Raw genomic sequence first — 13,602 nt, forward strand, 5'->3', positions numbered from 1 at the left:
ACAACCATAGCCCTTTAACTTATACACAGTAGGTCCTGGGGAAAAAATGTTTAAAAATGTTGACTTAGTTAATTTACAATGATATATATTTTTATTCTTTCCTCACCCTTATCATGATTTGACATATAAACAGAAAGAAAAGATGATGAAAGAAATAGCTCATAATAAAATGTTTTAATTCCTTCTTAGTTCAGAATTCCTATCATATTCCATATGCCTGACCAAAAAAAAATAGATACTACTTTCACACAGAACCACTACTATACTACATCAATGTACTGTGATAGTTCTCAAATGTCTTTTGACCAACATACACCACCACTTGCCCATTTTGGAGCATACTAGCACATCTTTATACATTTGGGCTACTACAACAAAATACCATAAACTCGGTGACTTACCAACAACAGGATTGATTTCTCACAGTTCTGCAGGCTGAAACATTATGGTGCCAGCAGATTCAGTGCCTGGTGAGGGCCCCTTCTGTGGTCCTTAGATGGTGTCTACCACCTTCATCCTCAGGTGGAGGAGGGGTGAACTCCAAATTCTTGGGCCCCTCATAAAGTCAACTAATCCCATTCATGAGACTCCATCCTCATGACTTAATTAGCTCCCAAAGGCCCACTTTGGGGCTGGGGTTGTAGCTCAGCAGTAGAGCGCTCCCCTAGCACACGCAAAGCACTGGGTTCAATCCTCAGCATCACATAAAAATAAATAAATAAAATAAAGGTATTGTGTCCAACTACAACTAATATATATATATATATATATATATATATATAGGCCCCACCCTCTAGTACCATCATACAGGGGACTAGGTTTCAACATGTAAATTAGGGAGGAGGGGGACACCAATATTCAGTCCATAGCAAAACATAAAATTATATTGTCAAATCAAAAGGCATTTTTTGGCTTCAAATTAAAAACAAACTTTGGATGGCTGCCAAATCCTATTTATCAAAATAACAAATAATATTTACTGATTGCATCATTTTTCCTAAATTGTTTTCCATCCTCAGGACATGTTGTTTGCATCTTAATTTAGCACTAATTTCTCCACACTAGGAACTTCTCCCATGTGCTTTACCTTGTTCCTGCTTCTGACAAAAGCAAACACTGTCTTGGAAGCTCTGGCAACTCACCAGCACAATGGATCCGTGCATTCTGCCTTAGGCAAAGCCTTTCTTTCCACTCTGGGGACTGCACAGCTATCACATGTAATTTTGATTCTTGATACTTTAGCAGTCATGCATGGGACTTCTTCAGGCAAGTGAGACTGAAATATCTCTCTGACAACATGTTGGAACATGTCCCAGCCAAGGACATAGACACAGTTGGCTCTGAGATGAAGAATGCTGAAAAGGAAGGCATCCGTGGAAGAAGAAAGAGTGCATCATCCCAGAATTGAGGCCTAAGTCTGGGATATAGTTCATCTTCTCCCAATTAGGGCTTGATTTGGCATTTCCATATTGACTGTCACCTAGACATCAAGAATCAGAAACTGTAAATCATTTGAGGTTAAATACAGATGACAGAGAGACCTTAAAATAAAATGAACTCTTCCCTCAAGTAGAAAATAAATATGTTTTATACCTCATGATTAGACAAGAATTCACCCCGGAGTGGCCTCAAATTAAGGTCCTCAAGTGAAATCATGTAAATCATAATAAGGAGACAGCAATATGTGGTTACTCTGGGGACAAAGTCTCTTCTTTGACCAAAACTTTAGTCATGTTCCTTGAATCCTCTTCTTGACCTTGTGTTTCTTGCAGAATACTGTTTGAGCAAGAATGCAACTAAGTTTAGGGAAAATTTTTCTGCTTTTGGTATTTGAGCATCTTGTATCTCTCATCACCCTACCCTGCCTTCAGCAATAATCCTAAATCATTTTAGGCAGAATCCACTTACCCTTGATGTTTCCTCTTAACAATTTCTTCTCCAATGACATCCACACCCTGCTCCTTGGTTACAAGTCCCCACTTATCTTTGTTGAAATTGGAGTTGAGTCTAATCCCCGGCACACTGCAAGACTGTTACAGTGGTTCTGATATCTATCACCATGTCCCACACTTTTCCCTTTGAATAAAGTCTGTGTTACCATTTTTAACAAGTGTCATGAATAATTTTTTCTTTGACAATATCTGGGACTGGGGAAGAGGCATGTCAGAGTCAGACATGGTAGTTCCTTCCTCTAATCCAACCTTCATGTTAAACTCTTGTCCTGAAATCATCCTGTCCATCAGCTTGAGGAGCTCCAGGGCTTTCTAGCTCACCCATCCACAGATACCACAAATACCTCAGCTCAGTGCTCCTCGACATTAGCATCATCAGGATCCCTGTGGAGCTCATCTTGCAGGATGGGGGTGCTGAGTACTGGAGCATGTTGTAAACTTAGTAAGTTTCATATGTAAATCCAATACTGTTGCAATTCACCTTAACATATACCAAAAAACAATGGTGTTGACAGATGTCAAACAACTTGTCCCAGGCCATGAAGTTAATGCTAATTGGATATAGAGCTGGCCTCAGCTCTAGTCTCTATTCACTTCTTTATATCCTGGATGTAGTAATAAGATTCTTAGTCAATGCCCCCACCTGACTTCCAAGGTTTTGGTTTTTATCTTTCTTTGGTCGCTTGTGGTACTGCAGTACTGTGAACCCAGGATGCCCTACCACTAAGTCACATCCTCCAGTCCTTTTAGATTTATTTTGAGACAGGGTCTCACTAAGTTGTTGAGGCTGTCCTCAAACAACCCTCCTGTCTCAGTCTCCTAAGTTGATAGGGTTACAGGTGAGCCACCATCCAAGATCCTTTTTTTAAATATTTATTTTTTTAGTTGTAGATGGACACAATATCTTTATTTTATTTATATTTATTTTTACATGGTGCTGAAGATCGAACCCAGGGCCTTGCAAATGTGAAGTGAACGCTCTACCACTGAGCCATAATCCCAGCCCCTCCAAGGGGGCTTAACACAGCAAGTAAACTCTCCCCCCTCCTGCTATTCCTACAGCCCCTGGACATCATCTTCTTTAGCCAAGAAGCCTCCTTGCTCTGTTTCCCTTCCTATTCATCATCTTCACGTGGAATAGCCTCTCTTCCCCATCCCATCAGTTACCACTTAGTTCCTCAACTTCCTGTACAATACCCAACTTCTTCATAAGGCTATGCCACCCTCACTCTTGTTGCTATTCTGCTGTAATCACACTTAGTCCTTGATGCACCATTTGGCCATTAACTACATATTCTTACACAGTTTCTATGATGGTTAATTTTGTGTGCCCACTGAACTAAGTCATTGAATACTGGGATAGCTGGTTAAACATGATTTCTGGGTGTGCCAGTGAGGGTTTGTTCAGAATAGATTAGCATTTGAATTGACAGATTGAGTAAAGAAGATAACCTTCCCAGTTGTGGGTTAATATCATCTAAACCTTTGAAGGCCTATTCTGAACAAAAAGACAAAAGATGGTTGAATTCACTCTCCACCTGACTACCTGAGCTGGGATGTCATTTTCTCCTGCCCCCAGTGCTTCTGGCTTTCAGGCCTTCCCACCTGGATTGGAGTCTACACCACTGACCCGCCTACTGTTAGGCCTCAAAATACACCTCCAGCTTTCCTGCTTCCAGCTGCAGACAGCAGATCATAGGCCCTCTCAGCCTCCATAGTCACATGAACCAATACCTTATTTTACACACACACACACACACACACACACACACACACAGGAAATACGGAGGCAGGGATACCCAGTCTATTGGCTCAGCTTCTCTAGAGAATCCTAAGTTTCTTTCTGTATTCTTCATAGTTTCATTTAATATTAGGTTATATTATTTATTTTACTGGGGTTTTTTTTAAATTTATTTCCTATATATCATATTGTTTCTTTTACTTCTTTTGTACAAACATATGATGAGTTCCCAAAGTCAGGACCCATCCTTCACATCTTTTCCAGTATCTCTCAAGTACCCAGCAAGGTGATATTTGTTGGTGGTTTGCTGCTATTCTGTCTCATTACATTGTCCATTTGGCAGGTTTTTCCTGTTTTTAAGATTTAAACTTTTTATATGAAGGGTTTTATTCTTATCACCATCATTGTGTTGAGAATCAAAGTCTATGGGGATCTAGGATATAGGACAAATGTCATAAACCATCAGCTTTATGACATGTTCTGTTTGTCCCTGAGAATAATTTAAAAGATGACCATTATTTCAAAATTCAGACAATTCACATAAAATCTGAACTTTCAAGCTTCTCCGGGGAAACCATAAGAACTGGGAATTTTATATTTAACTCACTGCATATCAAGGTAACCTTGGGCTAAGGAAAACCAGTTGCCTCCTTCAAACTGGGTTTGTAGGCTCTAATTTACCTCAGTCTCAAAGTATTCCTAATACTTAGGATGAAGTCAATAGTCATTTAGCATTGTGCTTGACTGCTGTTCCCTATCTAGTAGGAAAACAGCTGCTGGGACTGCCAGGCCATCAAGAGAGAGAAACCAAAAGATATATGAAAGAGGTTGCTCATTAAAATAATAATAATAATAATAAAATATGTGCCTTTGTAAGAAGTATGCCTGTCTTCCCTGCCTGCCCCATTCACTGGATTTCATGGACTCTGACATTTGTAAACCCTGATATAAGCCCTGATGATTGAATGACTGACTGAATTATTAATCCAGCTATAGTGCATCACCTAGGCAAGTTATGTTGCAGGAAGTAAAATACCAATAATAACAAATTTCATTTCTTATCCATCCTCTATGTCCACTAAGGGTCAGCTAAGGGTTCTGATTCAGGTCTCTTCACTCTTACTGATAGAGAAACCATTATCTTAAATACTGCCAGTCACAACAATAAACAGAACAAAGGCTCTCAAGAGGTCTCAGTTTGACCACTCAATGCTCCAACCTAAAAATGACATGTCACTTTATTTTCACCTCAATGGACCAAATTAGTCATATGACTCCACCCAACCATAAGGAAATACAATTTTACCTTGTGCCTGAGGGCAAAGAGCTGGAAATAAAGGATGAACAGGGCTGATGACTACCATGAAGCCAGTAATACCCTGTCCCTAAGAATGTTCAACCTGCCCTTGGAGTGTGAGGACAAACCATTTGTGATCACTTTCCTGATGTGATTCTTTGATTCTCAGCTTGATGGCCAGAGTCCAGCAAAGCTTCCATTGACAGTCTCTGTATATTTAATATCAAAAAAAGCCACACTTGTTGCTTATTGTTGAGAATTCCTAGAGAAATAGAGCAGAGTTGAATAATTCTTCAAAACCGAGGCTATTATGAGGCTAACACTCATTTCTGCACAACTTAGCTATCAATATCATGCCAATAAATATAAGTACCCCCGATACTTTAGGCCACCTTGTTATACTTAGAGCAATGAAGACAACTAGGCAAGATTTCTAAGCCAAAGGGGTCTGAGAGTTTTATCAAGGGGGTTGTAATTTGTTCAGGGGAAGCAAAAGGAGAGGAGATGCAGATGTTCACTCTGCAAAAAAACACATATAATCCAACATTTTGTGCAGCATCATGCCTAGAATTGCTAGAAACTTTAAACAACTTTAATATTCTTGCACCTTATTCTTCTCTAACAGGAACATCATAAAAGCCACCTTCAAAAGTGATGCTAGAAAATTGCACTTAGTGTTCAGTGTTATCTCTGACAAGTATCTGTATACTACTTATAATGTATAAAACGTACTCATTTAATTTGCCTTTTCAATATCACAATGAAACAAATCATAATCAAGGAGTAAGAGTGCATCTTTGAAGCCTAGAATAAGGCCTGACCATTGAGAGCACCCAGTGAACATCTCTTCATCCATCTTCAAAAATCAGCAAACTCTCTGGAACACACTCAGCAAGACTACCTGGATCATCATTATCTTTTTTTTTTTTTTTTAACAGTGTTGAAAATATTCCCATACTCTTTTCTATGCACACTGACACTTCTCCCTTAGTCTCATTGTGCTGGGTAGAAACATTTTAATCAGAACTCAATTTATCATAGAGAATAATGAATGCCTTTTAAAAGCACAGATAAAGATAGCCTTACAAATAAACTAGGTCTTTCAAAAATTGCTACCTGCTGGAAGCACACAATGAGGCCCCTGTCATCAAATCACAGTGAGATAATGACAGTTTTATTTAATAAAATTTGGTGACCAATTGAACACATATATTAAAAATTATGCACTATGAATGCCTTTTGTGTGGGTATTTCCTGCCAGCTACTTTGTCAGAGATTGAGAGTGTGTTCCCGGTAAGCCAATCTAAGATTCACAGTGAACAGTAAGACATTTTGATGTCTGTATTAAAATGTCCAGTTTGCCTGTTTGGTCACTCTCAGTGTGTGGCTTGCAAAGAAAAGACATGTAAAGCTTCCAAACTTTGGTTTAGGATTTATATTATTGTCATAATAAAAAGAAAACAAAATTGCTTTCTATGAATTCTTTGAAAATTAGAAGCCAGATGTGAGCTCTAATATGACCTAAGAAATAAAAATAACAGGACAAAATATAAATGGCTACATTAGGGTCTGAAAACCTCCATTTCTAATATTTTTATGGTTTGGATATAAGAGGTCCTAAAAAAAGCTCTTGTATTAGCCAACGCAGGAATGTTCAGAGGCAAAATGATCAGATTATAAGAGCTGTAATCTCATCAGTGAATTAATTCATTCGATGGGTTAATAATTGGAATGGATTACTGAGTGGTAACCATAGGCAGGTGAGGCATGTCTGGAAAAAGTAGGCCACTGGAGACATGCCCTTGGGGATTACACCCTGTCCTTGACTCCTCATGCCCTCTCTTTCCCCTTCCCAATTGCTATGAGCTGAGCAGCTATCCTGCACCATCCTTCCGCCATGATGTTCTGCCTCATCTTTGGCCCAGAGCAATGGAATTGGCACACTGTGAACTGAAACCATGAGCCAAAATGAACATATCCTCCCCTATGTTGTTCTTGTCAGGTATTTTGGACACAACAATGAAAATCTATGCGAATATCATGAAAAGTCACTTCTCAAAATCACATGCAACACCATCACCACATAGATGAAGTCCCAAATATGCAGGATATTCTGGGATCACTCTGAGATTTTAAAGGACTTGATATTTCATTCAGTTGTCCTCATTCTGCCATCAGATAGCCACATCAGTTTTCTAGAAAGTCTCAACTTGTGATACACCAGACCAGTGTAACAATCCCAGAAGATTCCAAAGGATGATTCAGAGAGGTTTTTAAGCTCAATGATTTGGAACTGTCATGACATGTAGGGCCTCATGAGTAAGTCTAGCAGGGAGAAGGTGGGAAGAAAGGGAGATTGTGAGGCATTGGAGTGTCCCCTGGCACAAAAAGTTGATGCCCAATTAGATTTAGAAAAAGTGACAAAGAGTTGATGCCCAATTAGGTTTAGAAAAAGCTCTTCTCTGTAAACCTCAATTACCTGTGATGCCTTATGACATTCAGCATTTACAAAGTATAATTACACAATAGTGTCTGACATTTAACGTCTATGGATAATTTAAAAGACTTCTACTTCAAAAAGGCTGCTCATGAGCAACAGTAATCACTTCAATTAACTTGGCACCATTACAATGTAACAAGACCATTTGACTGCCTATTAGAACCAGCCAAGCTCTTCAAGTGTGTTAATTTAGCAGTCATTGCTAATTTCTGGGCTTTGCTACATTTGCATAGGAAAACATAGCCCTTTAAGCAAGAGAGGAAGTTTCATTCCTGAACTGGCTTCCTGTTCTTAGAGGGGCTTTTTATATTTTCACATGAAAAATCAAACACTTTTAAAATGTGGGCACCTCTAGATATTATTGGGTAAGATAATAATACTATTACCAAATTTAAACTGGTTCTCCACTTTCATGTCAGATGTGTAAGTGTGCACATGTACACACATACACAAGACAAATATATGATATACAAACATAAATAGGATGTATATAATACTCAACATGTTTATAATACTCCCTCTATTAAAAATGTACATAACAGCCAGAATACAATATATACATTGTAATATATTTTTAGATGGCTAGGCAAAATTGGAAAAAATTCAAAGGCTTTAGCCTCTCAAAATAGTTTTCAATGGCAAATTAATCTATTAGAACTGGAGTTATGGCTGTATAGTCTCCTCTATTATTATTTATTAATTTCTGATTATTGGTATGCCTATTATTGAGAGTAACTTACATAAATAATTTGGGTTTGTTATAAGTCACATTCTTACATGAATATAACGTGCCTCATATCGCAAAAAAAGAAAAAAAATCTCTATTTTACAGAAGAGGAAACTTCACTGAGTTGCAATATACAAGTGACCCAAGTACACACACACACCTAGACATCACAACATAGACCTTTTGACTTAAACCTCAATAAAAATGTATTGAACATTTTCCATAGCTAAATGTTTATGAGCAGAAAAATCTTCAAATAAATATTAAAATAATCTAGACTCCTGATCCAGTGCTCTTTGGAAAGAATGCAAAAAAATCTTTTCCTCACTGGGGTAATCCTTTTTGATTCAAGTTTACCTATCACTGTTCAGCTATTATATCCCTAACATACAATTTCTTGTATTGAAAAGGCTTCCAAAATTCTAGTTTTTAAAATTCATATTTAATTCACATGTCATAAAATTTACCATTGTTGAATCTAGAACTCAGTGATTTTGATGATATTCACAAAGTTGTGCAACAATTACCACCACCGAACTCTAGAATATCCTATCACCCAAGAAAGAAATTCCATACAATTATCAGTAATTTCCCTTACCCTCTCTCCCTAGGCCTTGGCAACCACTAATCTACCTTCTGTCTATGGATTTGCCTATTTTGTACCTTACATAAAAATGAAATCAGAGTATGTGACCTTTTTCCTCTAGCTTTAATCAGGGTTCATCTCTACTGTATCACATACAAGTACTTTGTTCATTTTTATGACTGAAAAATATTTCATGGTATACCACATTTTGTTATCCATTTATCAGGTGATGAACATTTGGGTTGAACCAATTTTTCAGCTATTATAAATAATTCTGCTGTTAACATTTTGTGCATTTCAAGTGTTTTCATTTTCTTGTGTATTACCTTGGAGTATAATTGCTGAATAATATTACTTTATTGTTAACAATTTGAGGAACTGAAACTTTTTTCCTAAATGTACCATTTTACATCATCACCAGCAACATAACAGAGTTCCAAATCTCTACTTCCTTGTCATACTTGTTATTGTTCTTCTTTTTTATCTTAATGAGGGTGGCATTGTATCTCATAATTTTAATTTACATTACTTGATTGCCTAAAGATACTAAGAATTTTTACATGTGCTTAATAGATATTTCTATATCTTATTTAAAGAAATGTTCATTTAAAACTTAGCCCATTTTCAATTAGGTTATTTATCTGTATATTTTTTAGTGTAAAAATTCTTAAGATATTCTTGATGTTAAATCTTTACAAGACACTCACTTGTATTTTATCCTTGACTATGGTTTGTCTTTTCTCTTTTTTTTTTTTTTTTTGTGGGGTGCTGGGGATCAAACCCAGGGCCTTGTGCATACTAGACAAGCACTGTACCAACTAAGCTATATTCGCTGCCCACTTTCTTAATGACACTCTTTAAAGCACAGCAGCTTTAATTTTGATGGAGTCGAACTTAACTATATTTTTCATTCATTGTTTCAGATTTATGTATTTTATCTTAGAAATTATTGCCTAATCCAAGACTATGATTTACATATGTATAGAAACTTGTAGTTTTAGCTCCTACATTTAAGTCTTTGATTTATTTAATTTGAACTAATTTTTGCATTTGGTGTGAGGTAGGGATTTCAACTTCACTTTTTTATATGTGGACAATGACAGTCCCAGTGTCACACATTTACAAGACAACCTCTTCCCCATTCAATTATCTTGACACCCTTTCAGAACATCCATTGTTCAATAACATATGAATTGTTTACTAGATGCTCAATTTTATTCCATTTAAACTACATGCCTCTCTTAATGTCAGTACCACATAGTCTTAATTACTTTTTGTATTAATTTTTGAAACTGGATAGTATGAGTGGTCCAATCATTTTCAAGATTGTTTGAATTATTTAGGTCCCTTAAATGCCAAGATCAGCTTGTCAGTCTTGGGGGCAAGAAGAGGAAGCTAGGATTTTGAAAGAGATTCTGTTGAATCTGTAGGTCAATTTGGGATTAGTGTCATAAACAATATTAAGTATTCCAATCCATGAACAAATGATGTGCTTTCACTTATTTCAATTTTTAAATTTCAACAAGTTTCCGTAGCTTTCAATATACAAGTCTTATGCTTTTTTTGTTAAATTTTATTTCTGAATTTTTTTATGCAATTACATATGGAATTGTTTTATTTGGCTTTTGGATTGTTCATTGCTAGTATATAAAATTATATATAATTTTAGTATATTTATCTTGTATCCTGCAATCTTACTGAATTACATTTTTAGCTTTATTGGTTGTTTGTTTTATAAATTCCTTAGATCTTTCTACAAATAGGATCATGTCCTTTGCAGAGATAGTTCTACTTCCTCCTTTCCAATCTGCCTGCCTTTTTCCCTCCTCATTTTTTCTTAATTATCCTGGCTAGCACCTCCAGTAGAAATGGCAAGAAGCACTTTCTTTTTTAGTAATTGCACTGAACGTTACAATTAACATTTTATAGTAATCTAGGTTGGATTAATACTAACTTAGTTTTAAGAATACACAAAATCTTTGGTCCTAAAAAGCTCTTTCCACTCAACTCCATTATAGTATTATTGCATACAAACTGCATATTTGTACATTAAATGCCCACTGACACAAAATTATCTTTTAACTTTTTTTTTTTCTGTACCATCACCTACATCCCCACCCCTTGTTATTTTTGAGACAGAATCTCACTAAGTTGGTTATGGACTAAGTTGCTGAGGCTGGCCTGGAACTTGTGATCCTTCTGCCTCAGGCTCCCAAGTCACTGGGATTACATGCATGTGCCACTACACCCACTAGAATTGTCATTATTACTCTTTACAATTTCCTTTAAATCACATCATAGAAAAAAGTTACAAAAAATATATTTGTACCATCCTTTATATTTATGTAATTACTTTTACAAACGTTTTTTATTTCTTCATATAGACTCAAGTTACTGTCAAATGTCCTTTAATCTCAGGTTGAAGGATTCCCTTTAATATTTCTATTATAGGAGGTTTGCCAGAGACAAATGCTTTTTGAATTTTTGTCTGATACTTCTTTAATTTCTCCTTAATTTTTAAATGATGGTTTTGCTGGACATAGAATTTCTAGTTGTTAGTTTTTTTTCTTGGAGCACTTTGAATGTCTTCCCACTGCCTCTGGCCTTTTTGTTTTCTGAAGAGAAAATATTTATTTATTTAGATAAACATCAGTCATACATGATGAGCTGTTTCTCTTTTTCTGCTTTCAAGGTTTTTTTCTCTTTCTATAGGTAAGATGTGGATGATTTTTAGTTTGTCCTACAGGAATGTCCTGGAGTTTACTGAATTTGTAGATTAAAATTTTTCATCAGAGTTGGGAAGTTTGGGATCATTTCTTGTTCAAATATTCTTTCTCTTCTCTAATTCTGGGACTCTCATAATAGGTAAATTGGTAAGGTTTAATAATGTCTAAAAGGTCTCTGAGGATCTATTTGTTTTTCTTCATTCTTTTCCTTTGTGTTTTTCATTGAATATTCTCAGTTAACATAACTTCAAGTTTTCAGATTCTTTCTTTCTGCCGGCCCAAGTCTACTTTTAAATCCTGGTAGTAAATTTTTGTACAATTATTTTACTTTCAACTCTATATTTCTATTTGGTTCCTCTTATATGTACTTTTCTTATTATTATTGTTATTTTTTATTTGGTGAGATCATTCTCATGCTTTCTTTTAATTATTTAGACATAATTTCCTTTTGTTCTGTGAACACGTTTTAAATAGCTAACTTGAAGCTTTTGTTTAATAAATCCAACATCTAGGCTGCATCAAGGAAAAACCACTGTATGTGGCTGGTTTTTTATTATTATTACGTTGTAGGTCATGCTGTGTTTCTTTACATGTCTCAATCTTTTCCAGAACACTAGACATTTTAAATTCTATAATGTGGCAACTCTGGATCTTCAATTTAATGCTCTCCTCAGTGTCTCATTTTAAGTTTATGTAAATCATTGTCTACTTAGTGATTTTTTGAACTAATTTTTTAAGTCTATTTTTTGTCATGTTTTAGACCCTGACCTCTCTGTTCAATTAACTTATCGAAAAGCTAATTGTTGGACAGAGTGTTTCTTAAACACCAGAAGCCAAAAATAATTCTCCCAGTGTTGGAGGAGGGATTGGGTGTATATTGAGGTACCTTTTCATTCAGCCAAACAGAGGACAACCCTGCTTTAGCCTTCATTTTCTGACTACACAGAGTCTCAAGTTCAGCCAGGAGTGCGAATTTAGGGCTTCTCGGATCTTCGCTGTTCTTGTGCAGAGCCTTCTGCATGTACATCTGCACCTGCACCTGCACGTGGCCTTATGGATTCAAGGTTACATCAGAGATTTTCAAAGCCTGAAATACATTTCATTCCAAAGCTTTTCCCTTTAAGCATTTGGTTACCCTGTTGTTTTGCTCCACCCCAGGGCGCTTCAAAGTCAAACAAAAGCAGCTTTCAAAACAGGTGTCCTGGGAACCATCAGACACATCAAATGGTGACAATTCTCTAGGAATGGAGCTTTGAAGGAATCTGGCCACATTTGGTCTGCTCTGAAATCCTCAGGTTGCTGGTTTGGGGACTGTGGACTACAGGCTTTCAGTGATAGCATAGAGTTGAAACAGGGGAAGAGAATTAGACAAATTAAAATGCATCAAAGATCATTGTTTACTGAGATTTAACCAATTACTTCAATAAATGCTCCCTTGTTGCTGAAAAGCCTTTGGTTAATTTCCAGAATTCTGAAGGCTAATGATGGCAATTTTTTCTATTTCTTTTTTTTTTTTCATTGCATTTATGGAGAAAAGAATCTAAGTTTTTACTCTAACATCTTCACTGAAATCATTTCCAGATACTTTCCTCTTCTAAACAAGTATCAAATTCCTCAACTAGTTCAAATCTCTCCTTAAATTATGTGCTAGCCAAACTTACCTTCTTCTAATCCTCCCTTAGTTACATGAACTCTCCACTATAGCCAATTCTGTTACTTGAATATATGATGCTCATTCCTACACGTGGCCCTTTTCATACTGCACTTGGACTGTCCCTTCCTTTCCCTCCACCTGTTGAAATCCCATCCATCAGAGTCCTGCTCATTTCCTTCCCCAGCTGCTCCCAAGCACTCCTACCTATAAACATCTGTTCCTTCTCTCTTCTAACTGTCCAGAGAATCTCCTAACATTCAGTGCCTCAGCTGACTGTATATTGTCTTAAATTGTTCTTTTTTTTAATGAATCATAGCTTGTTAAATAAATAAGACTCTAAGCTACCTGAGAATTAATTCATATTTAAGTTATAATTATTCCACAGCAGATGTTCAATACATTTTAACTGAATCAAATGG

The 13,602-nt window shown here is 36.3% G+C and overlaps 1 pseudogene; it reads left to right on the forward strand.

Annotated features, from left to right (window-relative positions):
- Nucleotides 1-1,297: 1,297 nt before the first annotated feature.
- Nucleotides 1,298-13,602, forward strand: part of LOC114105020 (transmembrane protein 50A pseudogene) — a 31,601-nt pseudogene continuing 19,296 nt past the window's right edge.

This window comes from Marmota flaviventris, chromosome 13 (assembly GCF_047511675.1).
Source record: "Marmota flaviventris isolate mMarFla1 chromosome 13, mMarFla1.hap1, whole genome shotgun sequence".
NCBI lineage: Eukaryota > Metazoa > Chordata > Mammalia > Rodentia > Sciuridae > Marmota > Marmota flaviventris.